A 9,105-nucleotide genomic window follows, 5' to 3' on the forward strand; every position below is an offset into this window, starting at 1 on the left:
TGCTGCTGCACTTGTGTAATGTGAAGAAATGCTTGCTCTGAATCTGATGGGGACCGGTTTGAGAGCCGCACTGTAACTCGGAGATCACATCCACTGTGCTAATGCAGAGTTCACCCTTACAAATGTACAAAGGCCACAGCAGTGAGGACAAAGAAATGAGAGAAGGGCTGGACCAGAAGTATGGAGGATAGCAATAGTTTAGCTTGGGTAACTTGGTGGTTCAGGAGTTCATGAGAAGTTTGTGACTGGCGTCCTTTGTTTTTCTCCCACAGAGCAATTTCCCCTGTCCTCTTCCGCCTCTTTCATGTTATTTATTTTCTAGTAACACTGACCTTCTGTATTGAAAAATAAGGAGTGTTTCCTCCTCAAAGAAAGGCTCTTCCATGGGAAAGCCAGTTTCGTGGATGGGAGTTCACACTTTGTAAATGCATTTTCTTGCAGGTGTTTGTGGCTCGTGCATGCAGCTGTACTTTAGCTTTCAGGTAAGCGTTTCAGAAGTGTGTGACTTGGAAGCTGACATTCCCCATTTTTCATTAAGACCCGAATTAGTCTTTTAGGACAGATCTGAAAATAAAGCTGGGGCTCATAAGTCGCTTTGGTGCTCTTCAAATGTACTTTTAGGGGTAAATCCTGAATGCAGTTTCCCCCCCCGTGCATTGCTTGTAATGATAATCTAATGTTTAGCCAGTGCTTGGCTGGGGGAGAGCAGAGAGTTGTGAGACGACCAAGCTCATTTCCTGAGTTGCATCTTTTTGTTTTCATAACAAGTCTTTATTTAACGTTTCATTTCACGAGCCTTGTGGACCATCTCCTGATTAGATTCTGCATGTTTCCTGCCACTTGCAGGAACTGAGAAATGTAACTGTAAAGCAAGAGCCAATATAAATATTTTTCCGTGGAGTGATGTAACAACCAGCTTTTTGTTTCCCCAAAATCAGACTTCCATGGAAACTCCAAAGCTTGCCTCCATTTTCAGGCTGTCCTGAAAAATCATGTCAGGATCTAAGCGAGGAAGCTGGGGATTTAGCCCTGGGGGAAACTGCTGCAGAATCAGTCTAAGAAGAAAAGTGGTTAAACTTTCAGGAGAAAGACTGGGATGTCGGTATCTGGCCTAGGATAACCTTTGTGCATTGCACTTTGTGTGTGTAAAGTAAGAGTCCCCTTGAGTGATTTGTTCACCGTTTGTATATTCATTGCTATGCAAACACGTTACAAAAGTCTTCATCTACTTTGCCTTGCATTCAAAACCAACAAAAACTCTTTCCTCCCTGCCTAAGTCCTGGGTTTAATTGCTAATTTGTGGGACTAACTTTGTAGGCTCTTAGGTTTCATAGTTGGAAACCTGGAGCGACTTGAGCCGAGCAGAGTTACTTTGCGAGTGTGTTTGTGTGAAGATCAGCAGCTAGTCCAGGAGAGAGTCTGAACACCAAGTTGTGGTTGATGGTAGTATCAAGAGCAGGAGAAAATGGAACTGGAGTTAAAGGGAGAAGTGTGCTCTGTAGGCATAGTTGTGGGGAAGAGGCCGGCTGAGATAGTCAAGACTGAAGGTTGTCGCCACGGGAAGTGCCCCCGAGAGGTTCAGCCAAAGGACTTGCGTGTTGGAAGAGTTTCAGTTGTGGTTTTTTAACCCTCAACCGGTGTAAGATTAATTTATAGCATTTGGGCAGGGGGGAAGTTGGGGGATGGGGTCGAATGGGTGGCAAACTGCCAGAATCTGCCTGACTTCTTTATCAGAAGAAAAACCAAACCTTCATCTGCTTTTCTGCTGCCTGCGCGTGTGAAAATGGGGGTGTTGCGAACCAAACGCATGGGAATGCAGAATGCCTCCTGTTTATGAGCCAGTATTAAACCTGTAGCTACGGTGGGGTGGTAACAATTGCTCAGTTTTACTGCCTTTCCTTGGGTTCTCTTTAAGAAGACTGAAAAGTCGCAGCGCGTTGCTGCTGCTCTTCCTTTCCAGTGGTCAACGTTCAATTGCTGCTTGGATTTCTCGGCTGGCTGTTGTGATTTGCTGCTCAAAGGCCAACACGTAATTCACTCAGCCTGGTTCCTGAGTCTGATTATGATTTCTATCATGCCGTCTCCCAGCCTCGGGCTTTATAGGGTTTTGTGATTGGTGTAGGGCCATTGCAGCTTGGTTTCCTATTGGGAACTTTCAGTGAGAGGTGCCAGCTCTGCAAGATGGCCCTGTTTTCCCCCCCTTCTATCTGATTGTTGTGGAACTGCACTTCTTCAAGGATGCCAAAGCTCCTAAAGCGTTCTAATTCACTCTTTGGTATCCAAATTAATCCTGGCCTTAGTAAGTTCCCCTGTTATTGAATTTGCCTTCCTCTTCTATCCGTTTCCATAAAGCTGTTCTTGTAAGACCCTGTGAAATAAGACCCTATTTCAGTCACTTCAGCTTTGCCAGGCTTTAACTGTTAGGTTTAAATTTTGTAAGGTGTCTGCATCAAGCAAAATGTGTTTCCTCGGACAAAAAATACACCAGCATTCTATTCTAGCATCCTTCCGAGTAATGCTAAGGGAAGAAGTAGAGGGTTTCACTTCTATTGTAACTACTAAGTGTTAAAAGGATTAAAAACGAGTATTTGTAGCCACATGCTTTGAATCAGAGACCTGACAAAGCCAGAGGTGTCAGTGTCTGGGCCCGAAATCTGTCTTTTGACATCTGCCATCAAAAAATCTGACCTTATTTGATGAAATTATCACTTCATTTTCAGAAATGAGAACTTAAATCTATTTTTCATTAAGGTTTGAGCTTGTAAAGCGTGAATTATGCGAAGCATTTCCATTGCCTGGGTGTTGCAAATTTCTGGCTTGCTCAGCTGTTACTGAAGTGATTTCTTCTTTGCTGCCATGTGGTAAATGCTCTTGGATATTGTGTTTTGAAGCTATTGCACTCAAAGCGTTAACGAGGCAGTTCCCAATTCTGATTTCCAGAAGATTATGAGTAAGAATGGTAAAAAAAGAAGGAAAAGTTCCTTGTCATCTGAGGACATTTTCTCATCACTCGTGGTTAAATCAGTGGTGGTGAGGGCGGCAGTGATTGGGGGTGAAGGCGGCCTGCAGCCGGGCAGTTGAAGAGCCTGTCATAACAAATACACAGGAAAACACTGGAAAGGGGCGGATATGGATTCTGCTAAGTGTTAAGTTTGTCGTGGGCAAAAGCATCTTGATTCGGGGAGTTTAATTTACTGCCAATTGACATAAACTTTTGATTACTGGTATAGTGAGGGGAAGAAAGGCAGTTCAATGAACACTTAGGGAAAGAGCTTTCATCCCCTTTCCCCACACTTGGCATTAGTCACACTCTTCTCCTCTTCCTTCCTGCTCTCAGCGCAGCCTCCCAGTCTCCTCAATGAGGTGTCACAGCAGCTTGGGGTCACCAGCCCAATGCTGTCACTCCTTACTTCTTGTGTTGTTTGTTATAAAAGAGAACCTGACGATGTTGGGTTGCAGGGATTCCAGTTGCTGTTTCCTGGTTGAGATCTGTCTTGATGTCTTCACTAATGTGTTGAGTTCATGGAGCTGGGAGCAGCGCAGGTGGGCAGACCCTGAAATCTCAGTCTTGGAGAAGACCTTCAGCTTTGGTACAGCTGGGGGAGAGCTGACTCTTTGATGCCTCTTGTGCTTTGCTGCTGTGTGCAGTTCTGCTTTACCAGGTTTTTGGTGCTTTTCCGCAAAAGTTGTAAGTTTTGAGAAGGAAAAGAGACATCAAGCATCTTTCCCAGTATTTCTGGGAAACATCAGGCACTATTTGAAAGCATGGGAAGTCGGATGGCAACAAAAGCATGCCTTTAGTGGAAGATGTGAGAACAGCTGACTGGCAGAAGCAGGGGGGGATTATTATCATGTTTGCATCCTGCCAGTGCGTGAGGCTGATTTTTGACTACAGTTCTAATGAAGATAGTCTCCCTGCTTACAGCTGAACTGCAGTCACCTCCCTTTGTGCAAAACACCGGGTGACATGAGTTACACCAGCCAGAAGTAAAGATAGAATATGTTATTGGAAAGCCACTCTTGTCAGATAAAAGGGGGAATAAATTATTATGTACCTTTGGGGGGAAAAAAAAAAAGACATTGAAAATGCAAACAGTGAAGAGAAAAGCTTTGGGTGAAGAAATACAGTTAAAAGAGCACATCTGTTTCCAATTCTTATTTGGGGCAAAAAGTCCCCACACATGTTTTTGCTTTAAATGTGCATGTGTGTTGTTATCCTTGCGTTAACTATTAGGTAAATAAGAGTAGTGAGAATCCATTGCTCAGTGAGGTTTGGTTAGGAATATTTGTACACAGTGTGAGGGAGATAATTTGAAAGCTAATTGAAGCTTTGTGCGGAACCAGTTGCCTGCAGGTCCCTGAATTGAAACTACCTGCCCTTTGTGTACTGGTATTGACTCAAGGCCCTGCTTTATTTGGGGAATGAAAGGATTTTACCCTTCAGTTTGCGTTTTTGCCATGCCTTGCTAGAGTACAGCATAGCACAGAGCCATGTCACAGCTACAGCTGCAGCAAGAACCGGGCTGTAGAGGAAAACGCATTTGGTTTTGGTTAATGAGGTACATGTATTCAGCTGTGGTAGGTTTAGATAGTGAGTTTAGATACACTCTGGTAAAGTTAATAAGTTTTCTACTGGCTGGACTGGGGTGTCTCCTGCTAATAAAGCTGGCCGTTCGAGTGTAAGTGGGAGTGAAATTCCAGTCACTGCAATCTGTGGTGAAATCAGTTCCCTTCCCTGGAACTTGTGTTTTACCTCGCAGCCACTGAATGGGTCTTCCAGTCTCAGTCTGCACCTCCATAAAGATTTGTGGTGGAGACCTCAGAGAAGCTTCCAGTGTCTGAAGGGGGCTACAAGGATGCTGGGGAGGGACTCTTCATCAGGGACTGCAGCCATAGGACAAGGGGTGATGGGTTCAGACTGAAACAGGGCAAGTTCAGGTTAGATCTAAGGCAGAAGCTGTTCCCTGTGAGGGTGCTGAGGCGCTGGCACAGGGTGCCCAGAGAAGCTGTGGCTGCCCCATCCCTGGCAGTGTTCAAGGCCAGGTTGGACACAGGGGCTTGGAGCAAGCTGCTCTAGTGGAAGGTGTCCCTGCCTGTGGCAGGGGCTGGAGCCGGATGATCTGAAGGTCCTTTCCAACCCAAACCACTTTGGGATTCTATGATTTTATGTTGCAGGATCTCTGGCATTAGGAAAAGTACTTGTGTGAGGGTCTAGAACCATCCTGTTCTGCTCCTGTCATCAAATTGAGCTGCCTGAATGAGGAGCCTTGACCCTTTTCAAGGCCAGCTGAGAGAGATGGTGCAGTTTATCCCTGGAGGTGACTATGGAGGGAGCTGCCTTGTGCTATGGCCGGGTGGGAGAAGTCAGGCTGTGGAGCTCCTCATTACAACTGCACTTCCCTGGAGAGCACCAGCTCCTCAGGGGTGCGTTGGACTGCTCTATTGCAGGCACTCTGAGGAACAGCCGCTGGAATATCACAGAACACAAGTGAAGGGTGGGACTTCTGAAGTCACCCCCCAAGTAGCTGCACAGCATGAGCTCCCCCCCGATGGTGACTGGGAGAGCACGCAGGTGAGAAGGGATTTGGTCTCTGTGTTTTGCAGGAGCTTGGAACGCGTTGGGCACTGGGCTTTGAATGAAAGCAGCTTTATGGACTCATTACGCTGTCGTCTTCGGTGCAGCAAAGTTAGTGTGATTCAGTGCCGCTGCCTCTGCTGCTTTATGACTCCGAGAAATAGCCATAAAAAGAAGCAATAGGGTCATTAGAGAGCTCTATTAAAACTATCACTGTGCCTCCAACTGTGGCAGGGAAAGAAAAAGGACCGACATTTTCTATCCAAGACTTTTGCCCTCTGTAGAGATGAAGGAGGCTAAAAATGAAATCCCTGTCTGTAGGTCTCGCCAAACAGGCATGGCTGCAGTGTTTGGAGAGTCCCTCTTGGGAGATCAGGAATGGCTTGATGTAGAAAGATTTATGGGCACTTAAAGCTTATAATGAAACTGTTATCTTTGTTCTCTCTCCTCTTTCCAAATCATATAAAGTCAGGTGGGACGTGCTCACAGCGGTATTAATAACTGTCAAGTCAGATAGAAAGCAAAAAGTATTCCTAACTCGTGTAAAAATCAGAGCTGAGGATGGAAACTGTCAGTGGAGAAGTGATTTTTGTGTTGTCTCCCATGGTAAATAAGGTGCTGCTCATGCAGACCATTCTCTATAGGTAAATCTTGTGCCAGATCTTGTTAACTTCAGCAGGAGCTTCATGAGAGCCTGGGGATCCTGCCTTTCAGAGCAACTGACGTGACTGAGGCGCAGAAAGAGCATTGTGTGTTGGAGGGCAAGGTGGGGAGCTGCTGGCATAGGGAACTAAGGAGTGGAAGGGAGAAAGGGCAATAGAAATGTAGGTGTGCCATTACAGTCAGGAGAGTTTTCTTGGGTTAAAATCCAACTGGAATACACTGCGTTCTATTTAATTTAGTCCTGGATCGCCAGGGATCAGTCCTGCCTCCACTGAGGACACTGAAGTCTTCTGGGTTGGTTTGACAAGCCCCTGTCAGATCATGCACGTGTGAGTATTTCTGACTTGCACCAGGTTGTCAGAACATTGCAGGGTTGGTTTAAACCCCTCCTTGTTTTCATGCTAAGATGGAAACATTTTGAAACCAACATGGAAAAAGTGAAATCCTGAAAGCAAGCGCAGGAATTCCTGTTAAATCCTCTGGAGCTCGTGTAGGAATGTAAAAATTCCCCAAAGCTGGCTTGATGAAAACGGAGATAGAGGATACGTCTTCTTACGGTAAAAAGGAAAAGGTTTTGTTGTTTGCTTTACTTTCTCCTACCCTCTTGAAGACCCTCAGTTCAAAAAGCTGGTTGTGTTACTGTCAGGACTGCTCTGCTCACTGCATCCCCAGCCCAGTCCTATGTTCTGTCTCATAGAGGCCAGCAAAGGTTTCACAAGTCACTGAGATAAGCGTTGCTGAAAAACCTGTCTTTAGGGTGAGTTTCTTCTTTCCTCTCCCCCCCTTTAATAAGGGGTTTGCTGATGCGGTGAAGCCTGAGTGCTTGTTGTTAATAATAATTAAATGATAGTGTCTACAAGTTTGAAAAGGCTGACTGAAGACGTGATGTTTGTGCATTCGAATATCTTACCTACTTGTGCTGTACTACGTTACGATAGACATTATTTTACAGAACTCTTTGTTACTTTCAGGGACTTGATACTTAACATTTTTTAGCCGCTTCAGAACTTAACCTCTCGTTCCTAAACCTTGTTCTTTGTTCCATATATGCGGGATCTCATTTTGAAGCCTAACTGTTAATTTTTATGATCGGTGTACAGGAGAAGCATGGAATCCAGGTCAGTTGGATTGAATCCATGGGAAAATGCCCCTGAAAATGAACTGATGATGGATGGGATTGATGCTGGAAAGGCTGACTTCATTTGCTTCGTTATGTTTTGCAGAATGAAGCTGAAGGCTTGACAGCACCAAACTGAGGTGGGCGCAGCAAAGCCCACCTGGTAATCTTCATTCACAGCTTTGTCCATGCAGCTCTTCAATGCTGGGTAACGTGCTGCTCTTTGGTAGCTCCTGAGCAAATCCCGAGTTCATTCTGCACACAGGGGAGATGGAAATCATAGATTCATAGGACCAGCACCAGCGTGATGCTGCTGATGGTGTTTATTCTTCAGAAATGCTAAGAAGTAGCTCTGAAACATAGGTTGGAGAAGGGGGAACAGGAGAAATGGGGTAGCCAGAGTCGGAACATAGGGTATTTCTTCCCAGTGAATGGGGGCTGAGGGTGCTGAAGACTGGGTACCTCTTAACCTGTGGAAAGCCGTGTCCTTAGCAGGGATTTGTCCTTAACACGTGCACCGTAACTGTTTAGTGCTTTGCGTGCAGTGGTCTGCTGGTAACAAAAGGATGTCAGCAAATTGCTTTCTTTGGGATCAGAATAATCTTTAAGCTTCTAAGGTGACATCATTTCTCTTTTTTTATGCTTTCATTGAACCAAATCAAGTACAAAGTACAGATTTTTATCTTCATTGTCAGAACAGCTCTCAGATTATCTTATTGAGAGGCCTTCTTCCATGAGCAGAAGCGTAAGTGCTGCCCCTTCTCATCTGACTAACAAAGGGAATGACTAATGAAGCGGGAGTGCGAGAGTTCACACTTATTTTCATTCTGTTTGAATTTGGAAATGCTGAGCTACAACAGTGCTAAGAATTTCCATTTGTGGCAGGAAGAGGAAGTTGGCTGTTGGAACAGAGCCTTCCCTCGGATGTCTTGCAATGGTTTTCCTTAGTATTGCTTCTTTTGTTGTAGGAAAAGGCAGAGCTTCTGAAAATAGTTTTTCCATTTGAAACAAAGGGAGCTGTGTTTTGGGTTAGCGAACGCTGGTGCTGTCTGTGTCTTCCTATGTGACCTTGACACCCTGGATCCATCACAAGAAAAACGGAGGGTTTGGCAACTGATTGCTCCTGATGGGAGATGTACCTTCTCTGTCCCCAGAACCCACGTTTAGGAAGAAGGAATTTTCTTTGAAAGCGTGCTGAAGCCTGTGTATAGATTCGGCCAAATTTTGGGCACGTGGAACTGCTAGCGCCTTGTGGCACATGAGGCAGCAACGCTGTAAACCCTTCCCTATGCAAACGCGGGGCAGCCGATGGCCACGCAGGCGTTTACAGGCAAACGCCGTGCGCATGTTTATGACTGTGCCCCCGGACGTGCACTTTGGCTGTGGAACTGTTGTCAGTGCAGTGCGGAGCCGTAGGTGGGTACATAAGCTCGTTCCTTGCTTCTCGGCAACCTGCTATAAACCCCTGTTGACACAGCCATTGGTTGTGCACGATCGGCGCGCGCGTTTTTAACTCTCACGTTCAGATTGCCGGTTTCTGGTCAAATCAGTCACTGCAGCCTGTTCTGTTTTTATTAATACCTGTGTGGATGAGGTGTCTGACAGAGTTATTATCCACTTTGGCGATGAAAAACGCCTGCTGAGGTCTGGGAGAGCAGGATTGCAAAGATCAGCCCGGTGTCTGTCTCACAAAGCGCTCATTCTTCTGGCTGACCATCTGTGTGTGAAAAAGGGCTGCTCTTACGCAGCA

This window comes from Pezoporus occidentalis, unplaced genomic scaffold (assembly GCF_034315485.1).
Source record: "Pezoporus occidentalis ecotype Australia unplaced genomic scaffold, CSIRO_AGI_Poc_V1 ctg225, whole genome shotgun sequence".
In the NCBI taxonomy this organism is placed as follows: domain Eukaryota; kingdom Metazoa; phylum Chordata; class Aves; order Psittaciformes; family Psittacidae; genus Pezoporus; species Pezoporus occidentalis.